Source organism: Achroia grisella, unplaced genomic scaffold (genome assembly GCF_030625045.1).
Source record: "Achroia grisella isolate CSIRO2021 unplaced genomic scaffold, CSIRO_AGI_Agris_v1 utg215, whole genome shotgun sequence".
NCBI classification, from domain to species: Eukaryota; Metazoa; Arthropoda; class Insecta; order Lepidoptera; family Pyralidae; genus Achroia; species Achroia grisella.
The window spans coordinates 483094-498220 of NW_026712713.1; the positions used below are offsets into that span (position 1 = coordinate 483094).

Consider the following 15127-nt stretch of genomic DNA (forward strand, 5'->3'; position numbering starts at 1 on the left):
AACATATGAATGGCTTGCAAACAAAAAAAGTTCAAATTATTTATATTACACAATCACTGCCATTCATAGCAGGGGTGGTTCATATTATTATTTACTAATTACTAAGATAAAAAAAATATCTTAATACCATTGTAAGTGCTATTTTGACCTAGGATTCAGTGAAAACCACATAAAGGCTGAACGCCTTTGGAAGTCTTTACCCATACTATGTGTACTATGTAACTTATACTATATTTAACTATATATGTGTTTAATATTTAAAAATAATTATTAATAAGGGTATCTTGATACATAAATATCTTAGTTATATATGTAACAATGAAAAAATATTTTTATTTCATATTGACATATTGTAGTGTGAGAATCATTTAACCATCGTACCAAAATGTACTAACTATAGCTAGTGTCATGAGAATATTAATTATTACACGAGTATATTACAGTACAAAATTAGTACAGCCATTATTTATTGTTGAAAATGCTTTGTATCTTGACAGATAATATAGATTTTCCGAGATTCAGATAAAAAGGACAAATCATAAAGCATTCAATGTAGCTATAGCCTTAAATACACCCTTTTGATCGATGTCCCAAATTTAGTTATGCAATTCAGTTTATTATTATACGTTCGACTTGTAAGTTTTAATATATAGTCCTGATAAAACGATATAGGTCAATTATAATATTAGAAAAATGCAGTGATAAATATTAGTCAATTAATTTATTTTATTAATTCATAATGTGATTGTGACATACCTGTATACTAACTTCTGAAATGTTCTGAAAGTGATAAATTGTGCTGAGTTTATACAAATTGTTCAAAATCTACCCTGTACCATCGTAAGCACAGATTATTATATTAGAGTCCGTTAGTTTCTGTTCCCGCGCTTTTCCTTCCCCCCCCCCTTACCTATGACAGAACTGACCGTACGGCGGCCATGACGCGCGCGCATTATTTGTATATTAAAATAAATTAAAACTGAGTTAAACCTACTGTGAAACTGGAAAGCTAGCGAAAATATCTTCGAGACCCTGAAGCCCAAGAAATCCGCAGAACCTGTATGGTACGAGACAGACGCTTCCACATAAAGTATTTTCCCTAACACAAATCAATAATGATTTAATAGTTTTATGTCATTTATTTTATAGTGTATATACAATATACATTCGTTTAATTTTCTTTAATTAAATATATACTTATTATGATACTTGTATTACCTAATCTGTACATCTATATATATAAATAAAGTTGGAGTGTCTGTTTGAAATAACCATTTTTTATTACATGCATATGAATGTAAATACGGTACATACATCAAAATAACATTTTTTACCATTTTTGTCTGTCTGTCTGTTTATTCCGGCTAATCTCTGAAATGCCTGGACCGATTTCGACGGGACTTTTTTTGCCAGGTAGCTGATGTAATAAGAAGTGACATCTCATACATTGTTTAAACGCTAAATAAAAAATTGACTGTCGATTAATAATTTTTTTTTTCAAGAATATTTGACAAAAAGGAATCTTTGAATACAATTTGCGCGCCTGTTTTTCGAATATTGCTGATCAATAATATTTTTATGTAACATCTTATCTAGTTCATCATCTTATATATTTCGCGACTAAATAATTTCATTTCATTTCATTATCATATTCTGACAAATAAATAAACTATTATTATAATGAAAAATTATATACTTTTTGTGACATTTACAAGCAATTAACATGTTTATACATTATTTCTGTTTTAAATTAGTTTTATTTAGCATGCTTGGTTTGTTGTTTTAGTTTATACATAATTGGAATTCTGTCATATTATTTTTTTTTCGTCTTACACGCCTTTACTTCTGATGACAATACATTTTAATATATTCCAGTATTAAAAATGGCCGCCGCCTCAAAATAAAATTACTTATTTTTCACTAATTTACCCACCTCTGTATCTAAGAAACTTAGCATTTCAGAGAAGAATAAACTTCGAATAGATTCCGAAACTATCTGATACAAACCATCTAACGCAACCCAAAATTCTAGCATAAAACTTGTCGATCTGGGCAAGCCAAGGACTTTCAAAAGATTGTAGAACGATTTTTGGTATATCTGTCACCTCTTGTTCACTACACACTAGTAGAGAACAAGAGGTGGGTGGTGGGGGACACGCGAAGCCGGTATGGGTCGCTACCCGTCTCGGTTTCTCATGATTGTATTACAAATCTTTGAATTTCTCGACTTGTTCTATGTTATAACACGCATGTATTATACTTATGAACCTAACTCTTGTTGAAAGTGCATTAAAATATGTTGCGTAATTTAAAAGATATAAGCGAACAGACAACGACAGCGACTTTGTTTTATACTTTGTAAACATACCAAACAAGGTACCAAGCTACAATTTAAGAGAAGAGTATTAATGGAATGACAGAAAATAAAGTAATAACTAAAAATATACTCATAGGATTCATAAAAACAGAAGATACGTACATCGAAGTACCTGCTTACCTTATCACGGTATTGATAAACGAGGTAGTTAGACCTCGATAAAAGTATTGATTACGCACCTCTGATTCACTGAAATTCATTTGTTTTTCAGTACAACTTCCTGTTCGGAAGAATTTACGCGAAGCTAGTCACGCCGGATGTAGCTATTAATTACAGATTGTTTCTTTGAAATATGTTTTGTCTTAACACATCGCTTATCTTAAGTGATAATCGATAAGCAGCGATGTGTAGAAAACATCGATGTTTAGACCAAAAACATCGATTTCATATCCACGTCGAGTCTTTAATTACATTGCCACTTAGATGTTAAGTGTACAATATAGCAAATACAAATAGAACCGAAAAGGGTGAAATTGCTAAAAAAAAGCAGAGTAGATTCTAAAATGAGGTCATGCAAAACGCAAAATAATACAAAATAGACAGGATCTGATAGTTCTAATACTTGATGAACAAAATGAAGGTAATTCAAAATTCAAAATAATAGGAAATCAGGTAAGACAATACAGATAAAATGTCCTACAAGACAATATTGAACCTCCGCGGATGCCTTTGTGCAATTATGTAAAGAGATACACGATCTTTTATTGTGAAAATGCATAGACTTCGTGTCCGTGAACATTATCCATGCGGAAAGCATCCTCCATATATGAAATAAAAAAACAGCACAAAATTCGCAAAGTTTAAATATAGAAAATCAGGTGAACTCCGAGAAAAATGTCGACGTTTTCTAACAATAATATTTATCATATATCGATGTAAGATAAATACCGATAATTTATAAATCGATATCAACATTAAAGTTTTCATTATATTGACTATCCCTAGGACTAGTGCCTGAGAGATGATTGCATAAGTGGACGTTTTTATTTATATATAAAAAATCATTATCAATATAGTTAGACGAGTTTTTATACGAATAATATTATAGTAATTGCTGCATTAGTTTCAATATTAGTATATTCGATTCTAGCTTGTTACAAATATTGATATTCATGAGTATGTTTTGCAATGGTGTATATATATTCAAAAGTGTAAATATTAAGTTATATATTTATGTAATAAATGTTTAAATATTTATATCAACTGTTTAGTGACCATAGTATAAGTTCATGTTAGTTAGCTCTATGAAAACTGGGCTATTATTATTATTTACTATTCTAGGTGTCAGTTTGTGCAACAAAAGATCGTACCATACAACACAACCATTAAACAAATATATAGAAATATAGCTATATACTGATCCTGAGAACATTAAATCATAATATTTTTTAGTGCCATAGTATTTTTTTACACGGTAGATTTTCAAACTTCAGATTCTATAAATGCGGTAATATATGTATTTAGGTACCTGTTCGGAAAAATTTTACTCTTTTTTGTTGTCACGCATCTTCAAATATTACGTAAGTATATTAATTTATTTATTGATTATGTAATATAAGTTTAATACAATAAAAACTGGAGCAGAAAAGCCTGTCCGTAGAAAAAGTGACAAACCATTTTCAGTTTTCCCGCGCAAGCCGACATCGCCACAGATTATTAAAATTCGCATCATAGATTTATTTTGTTTAAGTATTATAATACATGCTAATAATTATCTTCCTTTCTTTTTCCAAATTCGTTTCTGGTAAATTAAAACTTTTTAATAAAATTTATATAATATATTATTATAAAATTTATATAATATATTATTATATTATATAAATTTTATTTAATATATAATATTATTTATATATGAATGACGTTATTTCATGTGGAGTGTAATATGGAGTGCCTAAATAATTCAGAGAGCATAAAGTATTTACAAAGAATTTTGCTCAATTAAAAGTTGTAGGGACATTGTCTCCTTCTTATCGTTTTTGAAAAAGAAATATTAATAAATTAAAATTTGTATGGATATTACCACTTCTGTATAATGTCAATGGTTTTCTTTTATTTATTTTCGTATGGAATATAATTACTTTTAAATATTAGTTATTAGTAGATATATACCATATAATAAAACCGATAACTAGACAACATTTATTTAGATCTATTATGATTGATGAATGATTTAAAATAATTTTGTCAAATTGTCATTTAATTCGGTTGGATACTATAGGTTCAATATTATAATCATATAATTAATATTAAAATTTACTCCTGATATGTGACACGTCCGATGTTTGCACTGGCAGCACTTAATCCTTACTAATCTATACATATAAATAAAATTGGAGTGTCTGCGTGTAATATTGAAATAACCGTTTTTACTACATGGATATGAATATAAATACGGTACATACACAAAAATTTAATTTTTTACAATTTTTGTCTCTCGTCTGTCTGTCTGTTTGTTCCGGCTAATCTCTGAAATGACTGGACCGATTTTGATGGGACTTATTTTGGTAGGTAGCTGCTGTAATAAAGAGTAACTTAGGCTACTTTTATTTTAGTAAAATAAAGTTAAATTCCACGCGGACGAAGTCGCGTGTACAGCTAGTATATATTATAAATGCGACGGTTTTTGTCTGGTTGTTAAACATTAAAGCCGTTTAATGTTTAACAACCAGACAAAAACCGTCTAACCGACGACGGATCTTAATGAAAGCCTGTTATGCATAATGTATAATCACACAATAATGAAGTTAGAGCATATCACGAGAACGGACATAGGCTATCTTCTGTACTCATATTATAAAGAGGTAAAGTTAGTATGTAGGTATGTTTGTTCGAGGTAATCATCGGTTCTACTGATCCGATTTTAAAAATTCTTTGTCTGATAGTTTTTTTTAGCACACGGTATCTATAGGCTATATAACACCAAGCTACGATCAATAATACGATATATATCAATATGAGCGGAGAAGAAAAGAAAAAATTAGCAAAAAATATGTATTACCACAGATAACATAATTACGGAATACTTCTAAAAAAAACTCCGCGACTATTATCTATCTTCTAAGCTTAACTCATTATAACCATTTTTATGATAATCAAATTTCTTCTGTTTATATACATTTATTATATTATTATACTTTCTATAAATATGATATTAATCATTATCCATATATCATTATCCAAATACGTACGTTAGGTGCGACACCGGGACATGTTGCTAGTTTATCTATATAAAATTCACACAAAGTTGTGAGAAACAGCAGGTATTTAAATGCACAAGGATTTCTGTCTATTTGTTAGCTTTTTACAGCATAACGGCTAAACGGATTAGGCTTTATTTTATCTCAAAAATTATTCTGGAACCATGTCAGATAGAGTTATGCAGAATATTTATGCAGATGAAGTCGCGGCTAGTAGTATACAATTGTCCCAAAGTGGCAATTTTCTCAGAACTTTAGGGGATTCACCGTAATGTAGTTAGATATGTACAGTTCTATAATTATACCAGCTAAATCCGGATATGATCCGCTGTGAGCTCACTGTCTAACACAGAATAAATAATTTTTTGTTAAGTAAATTGCATCATATTTTTATTATCAACTTTTTAGCACAAAGTACTTCCAAAACCATTGAAAATGATACAGTATGGGACTTTTTGTAATACATCTGTAATGGTAAACCAGCTTACGACCCGTCTGATGGAAAGTGCCTACCGTTATCTATATATTTTGCGTAGTATGCAAATAACTAAAAAAGGGTTACGTTTCTAGTGACCTGCCTGAATAAGGACATACGAGTATGCAACCTAGACCTCCTGGGGGAAGGGGATAATTAGTAATATGAACTAATAACCTCATCGCCACCAAAGTACGACGTCAGGTTAGTTCCTGGTGAAATTCGGTATGAAGACTTACTGATCTGACTTCATATTTATCCTATTATCCTCCAACGTGTACCAATAACAAGAAGGTGCATCATTCATTCTTAAAAACATGAACTATGCTGCATACTCTACTTTTCACTACACGTGTATCTGAATTCTGCTTGAAAGAAACAGAAAATTGTATAAATCTATACATAATAGGAGCTGATAGTTGTAGTATGTGTGTGGTTGAGTTGAGAAGTCAATTTCTTTGTATGAAACATTATTATTATTATTATATATTGATATCTTGAACAAACATGACTTTTCAAGTGGTTTTATGGCAGTAAATTGCACACGGCTATTTCGCGCACGACACTAATTCTAATATTGTATATTGTCTACTATAATATTATTCCAATTATCAAATATTGTTAAAGTACAATACGCGCAATGATTTAACGACGAGAAAAAAGTTCTGGTATTATAGCATCAATGTATATAAAACATTGCATCATTGTCGTTAGGACTCTTAATTGACCATGTGTAATAATAAAATGCGTGTTCGGAAATGCCTATAGATTTAATCACTATTGTAATTCAAAATTGTATTATTAATTATTTATTAAAAAAAATATTAAGTATTCTTTACATACGTAAAACGTGCTTGCATTAATGTTGTATACAATATGTATACAACATTAATGCAAGCACATTCATATTTAAATTTATAATAATATAAGAAAGTGTTCTTTGTATATAAGTACCTATATATAGGATTTAGATTTTTTTCTATAGTGGTAGAGATCATATATTTCATCGACCATATAAAAATAAAGGATGGATTTAAGTTTTAGTCTACAGATCTTATCAACTCTTTTATATCATAAAAGAGTTTATAACAGTGAAATAATACGAAAATATTATTATTGTTTCTTCACGGAACAAAAAAAAAAGAATACATATGCAATATAAACGATTTATTTAAGGCTGTAGGGTGGACAAGAGTGATTTAATAATGTGAAAATGTGAACTGAAAGTTACAAATAAGAAATATTTCTATTCCCATGTAAAGCCATTTGCACATCATATTTTTCTTTACTGGTTTAGAAACCAAGTCTATATATATTTATTAATTATCAGAATTAGATCATGTAGTGGAAAAAACTATGTTTTTAAGGTTTTGTATACAGAATTAAAAAGATACAATGGGCCGAAGAATAGCTAAACTGTGCATAAGACGATTTATATGAAAAGTTAAACTTTCATAATAACACAGCGCCTTCTAGTCCCACGGTAAGCAGAGCTTGTGTTTCCAAAATAACTAACTAGACGACTGATATAACTACTTTTTTTTAAATACTTACAAAAATATATAATTTCGACATATATCATGTGATATATATCAAAAACACCCAGGCCATTACAAACAATCGTACTTATGAATACAAATATTTGCACCGTGCGAGGAATCGAACCCGCGATCTTGGGAAGTAAAGTGGTGTGCTAAATCGCTAGACCATCGAAGCCGTCAAATACATACTCACACTTTCGCGTTTATGATATTAGTATATTTTTTTATTAACATGTTGGTATGTCGGTATTCCTTGTTTACATAACGTATCCGAACACAATTTTACGATAAAACTCTGTAGTAGGTATACTTTTACAATATAAGTGTGAGTAGTGAGTTGGTAGAGTCCACACGCCGCTTCAGTTGTTATATGTAACTAGTATAACATACTGCGTTTATTGAAATTATCAATTGAAATTATACAAGATGCCTTGTGGAGGAAGCAAAGACCGTGAGTGTTTATTATTAGATCAATTTATAATGAGCGAGGTCACAACATTATAGTGTAGTGTATTGCGTGATAATTTCACAAATTACAAACTGATATAATTTCTTTTTTTCATTTATATATTTAATTCATGCTACTAATGTCCATATTATAAATACCTTATAGACTAACATACATATGAATGATATTAAAATTAATAGAAAAAATATATATAAATTGTCTGTCTTATATAAAATGAACCGGTTATTTTTATAATCTAAAAAGTTCAGATTCATTTAGTTTTTAATATTATCGTCAATATCAATGTAGATTTTTAGAAGAAAATTTCTAGTTCGCAGATCCGAAACTGAAAATCTTTACTTTGTTAAAGTAGCCTTGAGTTAAAACAAAAGACAACTGTTTTCTGCAACGAGAGACGTTTGTATAATTTATACAATAATATTTTTGTTGTCCATTTTTATTGTTGTGTGGTTGTTAACAAAATTATAAGAATCTTAAGCCTATACCTAACTATGAATATCAATAAAGCAACGAAATAGTTACATGTCTAGTTTTTCCTTTAAGGAAAAAAGCTACATTTACGATTTTTTTATGTTGAATATGAAACGATGCACGTATATCCTCCTCTGTATATGCCTACATCCTTTGAGGAAAGTTTTGGATTTTAAACGGTCTATAAGTTTAGTATAAATATTTGCAGGCACCGTTAATAACTTTGTTTTCACATGTGTAGAAGCCATGTTTGTGCTGTGGTTTACATAATCTGTGATCATTAACATTGAGTTACGCGTGACTCATTGTTTGAAATTTAAATGATTTCCAGTACAATACCGAAAATAATAATAATAAACTACAACAATTAACACCGTCGTCATTTAGTCACTTATACACCAATGTCATTCATATATATACATATAAAATAGAGTTTTACGAAAGGGGTACTAAACAAATGGTACAATACTTAATAACTTTTTTTTGTAAAACTTATGTAATATATTGTAATTATGGAAACTATTATACTCATTAATACAAATATTTCAAACTACGTTCATTAGAAGTAAGGCGATGTGCTAATCAGAAAATTAACTTTAATGTAGAACCTTATGTAGAGCTGTTGCTAACAATTCTGAATTTCAAAGCACTAGTTGTATATTTATTGCGTTCATATATATTATTTGTTATCTTAATAATATTTACCTACAGTATTGTATTATATTACTACCTACCTGTCTTGTGTCAACGTTTCTTATATTACACATGTTATTTTTTACTTTTATTGAAAATTGTCTCAATGTTATATTTGGCAAACAGCGAAAATCAAAAATTTCTTTTGTATATTGAGAGAGATTGTAATGTTTTATTACAAAACAAATATTAGATTAAGACCAATGTTATTTTTGCAAAATTGTCTCTATTTATCAAAAATTATATATTATTGTAATGATATGGATGTAAAATGGTATTTAAAAACAGTAAGGGCAGAGTTTTCTATTTCATGTCATTCAAGCTTTTCGTGGTTTGAACTACATTTAAAATTAATAATAGATTTGACTTAACATAAGTATTTTCTATTAGACGCACATTTACAAAGATACATTTCATTTAAAGAGGACTAAGATGTTATGACCCTTTTTCTGTAATTTCACTGCTTTATATACATCCTGCAATACTAACTCAACAGCAAATATAGTATAGTTGTAGGGTGCAATGAGAAGCACGCAATGCAAGTCCTGTGGCAATGCCAACGCATTATTGGTATAACAAATGTGACATGACATATTGATGTCCGTAGTGCCTTTTAGATATAAATATAGTCGACGGTTACTATTTAACATCAATTTGCCGTCAGTTTGCTATTCCCATTATATAAAAAATCTAATATACTGAAATTATGTGCAAAAAGTTAAGAGTTGTAACTATTGTGCAATTTAAAAACGAAGTAGGTAAATTATTTAGCCAAGGTTGCTTATCATGTTTCTAATTAGTAGAACAAACGCAGAACTATGGTCGTAGAAAATGTTTAGTACTTTGAAAAAATAAATTATTGAATGTTACACAACCAGAAATTAAGGCTAAAGTGGCAACCATGATACTATACTTCAGATATTATTTTTTCGTAAATACGTACATATTATACATAGAATATACCCAGATCGATACAAACAATCATACTCATGAATACAAATGTTTGTGCCATGCGAGGAATCGAACCCGCGACCATCGGACGTAAAGCGGTGTGCTAGACCAATAGACCAATGTCGCCTCAAATATACTTATATAAGACAGAACTGAAAAAATCGTTATAATATTGTTATAATTGAATCCTCTGTTCTCCTCTAATGCCGCGTTAGCGTATACCATTAGCGTAGGCTAGCACTATATAAAAAATTTATCATCATCACCTATAAATTAATATAATTTGCAGAGTGCAAGTGTGCGTCAAGCCAGACCTGCTCATCTTGTCAGAGTAACACCAGCTGTGGCTGTAACAGTACCAGACCAGCTCCTAACACGCCGGCCGACTCTGCCGCCACACAAACTCCTAAGAAGTAGGACTAAACATGAAACACCATAAAGAATGCCATTTATTTAATATTTATAACATTACTTTATTTGTAATATTATAAATAATATTTATTTTTTAATTTCAAAAGGTAATATTTCTAAATCTATTCTATTCTATACGTACCACTAAGAAATAATGGAAATCATGTAAAATCATAAAAATTATCACATAGATTATAACATAAATTGTATTGTTTTGACTGTTATACGAAACGGAATAGTATTACTAATAATAATAGTAGTATTATTAGTAATAAAACAAATAATGCATTGTTTGTATGATTGTCGAATAATAGAAGTTCCTATTTAAATAAAAGAAAAAATATTTTTTTGTTTTATTTTATGAAATTTTCTGCCTGTCCTTATAGCGATGTAAAATATTATATAGTAAAAAAATAATGAAGATATTATCGAATGTATAGAGAGAAGTATTTACTTAGATTACTTAGAGGATATTATTTACCCTATTACAAGTAAATAAGTTCGTGTTCATACCTAAACATATGGTTTGCGAGTTGCAGAAAACTCTTTAAATTATACTATATTTATACATAGTATAATTCAAAGTGAATGAAGTTTTATTTACTTATATGTTTAATAAAAAAAACTCAATATATAATATAATTTTAATAACAGCTATAGCAACAAATCATAATAATAACAAAAGGTTTTTTTCTTTTTGTATTCAAAACCTGCTAATGGGCAATTTTTTTTTATATACCAGTCAATCGGGTGATCTTTTTTCTTAAATTGTCTATATTCCTTTAAATTCACAAGAGTCAACTCTCAGACGCCGTCTGGGAATATTTCCGCTAGTCCTTAAATGTCAAATCTTTTAAATCAAGGGAATAATAGCCCCCGATCTCTGTAGTTATTTCTAAGTTCATTTAATCTAGACTGGTAGCTTCTACTGTAAAATAGCATTTCCTATTTTACAGTCTTAAATTTTATGTTCATATACATAATCTTGTTACTTATGTATTGTGGAATATTGAACATACTTCTCTAATAACAATAGGTAAAATTAAAATTAGTTGTGTTTTTTATGCAGCATTACTTCATGCAAGTACCTGAAAAGAAATTATAATCTTAAGATTATTAGTATTTACTATCAAGGATTTATTTAATATCCTTAATATAAATATAAAACTTAATATAAAAGTTATCTATATATTTAATATAGATAACTTTTATAAATAACTTATTTGTGCGTATATACTTATATAATATGTGATTATGTTAAAATATAATAAAATACTTAAACTTCACATAGTATAAAATAGGTCGCAACAGCTGTCTGGTCACTTAAATCTTTTAAATTCTGCAACGGATTTTAATGCAGTTTTTACAAGTGCAAAGCCGGGTAGCTACAGTTAAATAACAAAAGCTATTACTTACTTTCTAGGTCGATGTCTTGACAATCACAGCCAGGCGTGCAATCTCCAACCCATGGTGTGTTGGGTTTTAAATCTGAAAAAGTAAATCGTCATTTAAACTATTCACAGACCGATATTATTATCGGCCTTCCTCATAGACCGTCATGAGAAATAGTCTTGAAACCATCCCTTTACAACACATTTGAGGACATGTTTTCATTCAGTAATAGAAATATAGAAAATTCTTTATTCAAAGTAACTTAAATGTAAGAACTTTTGAATAGACATTCCTACTTTTGTTTTTATCTACCGCTCATTTGGAAACTTTTCACAAGAAGGACGTGCAAAAAATTTACGTGTTGCTCTTTTAAATAATTGTTGTAACTTTAAGTTAAAATGTGTGAATACCAACTAACAACTAACATTAATTAGAATCAAAATATTAAATACATAATCAACTGGTTAAGTAACTAACTGTTGGTGGCCCCAAAACTATTTTGTCTGTACAGAGTAGTCACTCCAGAATCTTAATAATAATTTATTGTTATCAATACTTACATAATCTTACATCAAACACTTTCATATCGATAACTATATCAACCTAGATGATAAAAATTATGAAGAATCACCGCAAAATTAAACGACCACCCAACTTATATCAAAACCTCTATGCAACTGTATTATAGTTATAGAAATAGGAGATCGTCAAAGTTATTGAAAAAGCATTTGACATTGAATGATCATTGTTTTGGTGGCGACAACAAAAAGTTCAATTGAGATAACTAGCCGTAACGAATTGTACACTCCAATAAAATTACTTCTCTTCTATTATCGAAACTTCTTGAATTATTTATCCCAGATATGTAATATATTTTTTTTTAATTTTTTATTTACAATTATTTTTCACAAGATAAATCTTATATATGAAATTCTCGTGTCACAAGTCACAATGTTAGTTACCATACTCCTCCAAAAAGGGCTTGATCGATTTTTATAAAATTTTATATGCATATTCAGTAGGTCTGAGAATTGGCTGAAGTGATAAGGGTTGCCCCCCCCCCCCAGCCTTTTTTTAAATGCACATTTTTTTTATCATTTATATTAACATTTTTTTAAAAAATGTACATATAAAATACATACAACCCTAATTTTTCAGCCTTCTATTACAAACCCCTATTTTTTAATAGCGGATTTAATTTATATGGCAATTTAAAAAAAATTGTAGTCTATATGTTATTCTGAAGTATAAACTATATTATTGTAAACTTTCGTTAAAATTCATTCAGTAGTTTTTGCGTGATAAAATAACAAACATTCATCCATCAATCCATCAACACTCACGAACATCGCGGATTATAATGTTAGTAAGATATTTTTACGTAAATATTACACTTTTAATCTATCGCTTTATTTCAACATGATGATAATTGCAGCAATCCATCATAATACGTAGTCTATAGACATTGTAATGAATTTATTGAATTTTAATATTCAATATAAGATTGTAATTATTTCCTTCATGTTAATAGAAATGTAATGACAAAATATTGTAAAGATACAAATAGGTACATGTTCAAGACTAGTGGTGCCCGCAACTTCGTCTGAGTGTACATATGTAGACGCCTTCTATTGACAAAAACAAATACAGCATTCATACAGAGCCATTTCCTATTATTCTTATGATAAATAATTTACTTATAGTAAATGGCTTAAAAATAAAAATAAGAATTACTGATTTCTTCAATAGCGGAGTATTTTTCTAATACGTTGTTACGGCAAGTAACCTGTATGATTACATACATACTGTGTCAAAATTTTATCCTAATTGCTTTAGCCGTTTTTTTCATCTCCTCTTCACAAATGTATTATAAGCAAAGAAATGAAGACAATTAAAGAGACATATCATATACAAGAAAGCGATATTCTTACTATAATTTGCTCTTAATTTCATTAAACAGTAATGTAAGTCAAGTTAGTGATTATGATCATTACAACGTATTGACTATATTAGTAGGTATAGTGTTTACAGTAGTATTGCCTGTTTTTACATCTATTTAATTGTCTACAATCCCAATTCACTAAGACCACGTAACAGTTGGAAAAAATTCGAGGTTTCTGATACGTATGCAACAGCCTTGTTCGAGTCGTAGGGTTTTTTCGTTAAACTGCACTATTTAAATGTGCTTCAGTAGTTGTAGATCAACAGTCTCTATTGACATCTACATCAGTCAACTAACAACCAATAGCCAAGATGCCTGCACCTTGTGAACCCTGCAAAGGTAAGCATTTATAAGTAAAGTCATTAATTTATTGTCTCTTTGTGTACTTACTAATTTAAGCACTATCACTCGATGTCTATGGCAAGTTTCGTTTAATTCCGTGCAGCTATGTATATCTGAATATCTTTAATAATGATCAAATTTACAATAAAAAATTTTTAGAACTTCTCAATGAAGTCTTTTTACTATAGTCCTATATATATCTCAATTCAGATAAACCAGAATCTGACATTACCGTCACTACTACAACAATTTATTGAAATATATTAACATATACTATATATCGTATTTTTCCTTTCAGACTCGTGCAAGAATGGCGGAAACTGCAAAGACAGCTGTACCTGCCAAGCTGATTGTTCTGATTGTTCCACCAAGCAAGGTACTAAATTATTGACTACTGTATGTACAGGGCCATCTCAATCTTATATGGTCAACTTTTAAATTTATTATACACTTTTTCAATATTTCACTTCCCTCTTTCTGGTAATCAAGCGGTATCCAAATTTAATTTATACCATTATTATTTTATACTTAAGTCATTAGACAATAGAAAACGAAAACTATATTTACATACGTACATACAAATCTTTACTTATCATAATAATTATATTTTGTTATAATTTCAGGAGGTTGTTGCTGAAAATTTCAATATTTGAGGTACAGCAGCTACTTGGGAAGCTAATGTGTACGAGTAATTAGACAATGTTTGATTACAGCTACTTTCATGTAATAAATACAATATTTGAAATATCTTACATAATTATTTCATTATTTGCACATATTATCCTGCCTTTGATCCTTGATTATCATAACATATAATTTGTGACAAACTGGGCACAGTTTTCACCTCATAAGAAAAGGATTTACCA

At 29.3% G+C, this 15127-nt stretch overlaps 2 long non-coding RNA genes across 2 annotated transcripts; one reads left to right on the forward strand and one right to left on the reverse strand.

Moving 5' to 3' along the window:
• The first annotated feature begins 7880 nt into the window (after positions 1–7880).
• Positions 7881–15018, forward strand: LOC131842195 (uncharacterized). Its single transcript, XR_009357480.1, has 3 exons — positions 7881–8041; positions 14560–14637; positions 14885–15018. It is a non-coding gene; the product is annotated as an uncharacterized LOC131842195 (long non-coding RNA).
• Positions 11278–12667, reverse strand: LOC131842196 (uncharacterized). Its single transcript, XR_009357481.1, has 3 exons — positions 12538–12667; positions 12002–12073; positions 11278–11673 (listed from the first exon to the last, which is right to left on the reverse strand). It is a non-coding gene; the product is annotated as an uncharacterized LOC131842196 (long non-coding RNA).
• Positions 15019–15127: the final 109 nt, after the last annotated feature.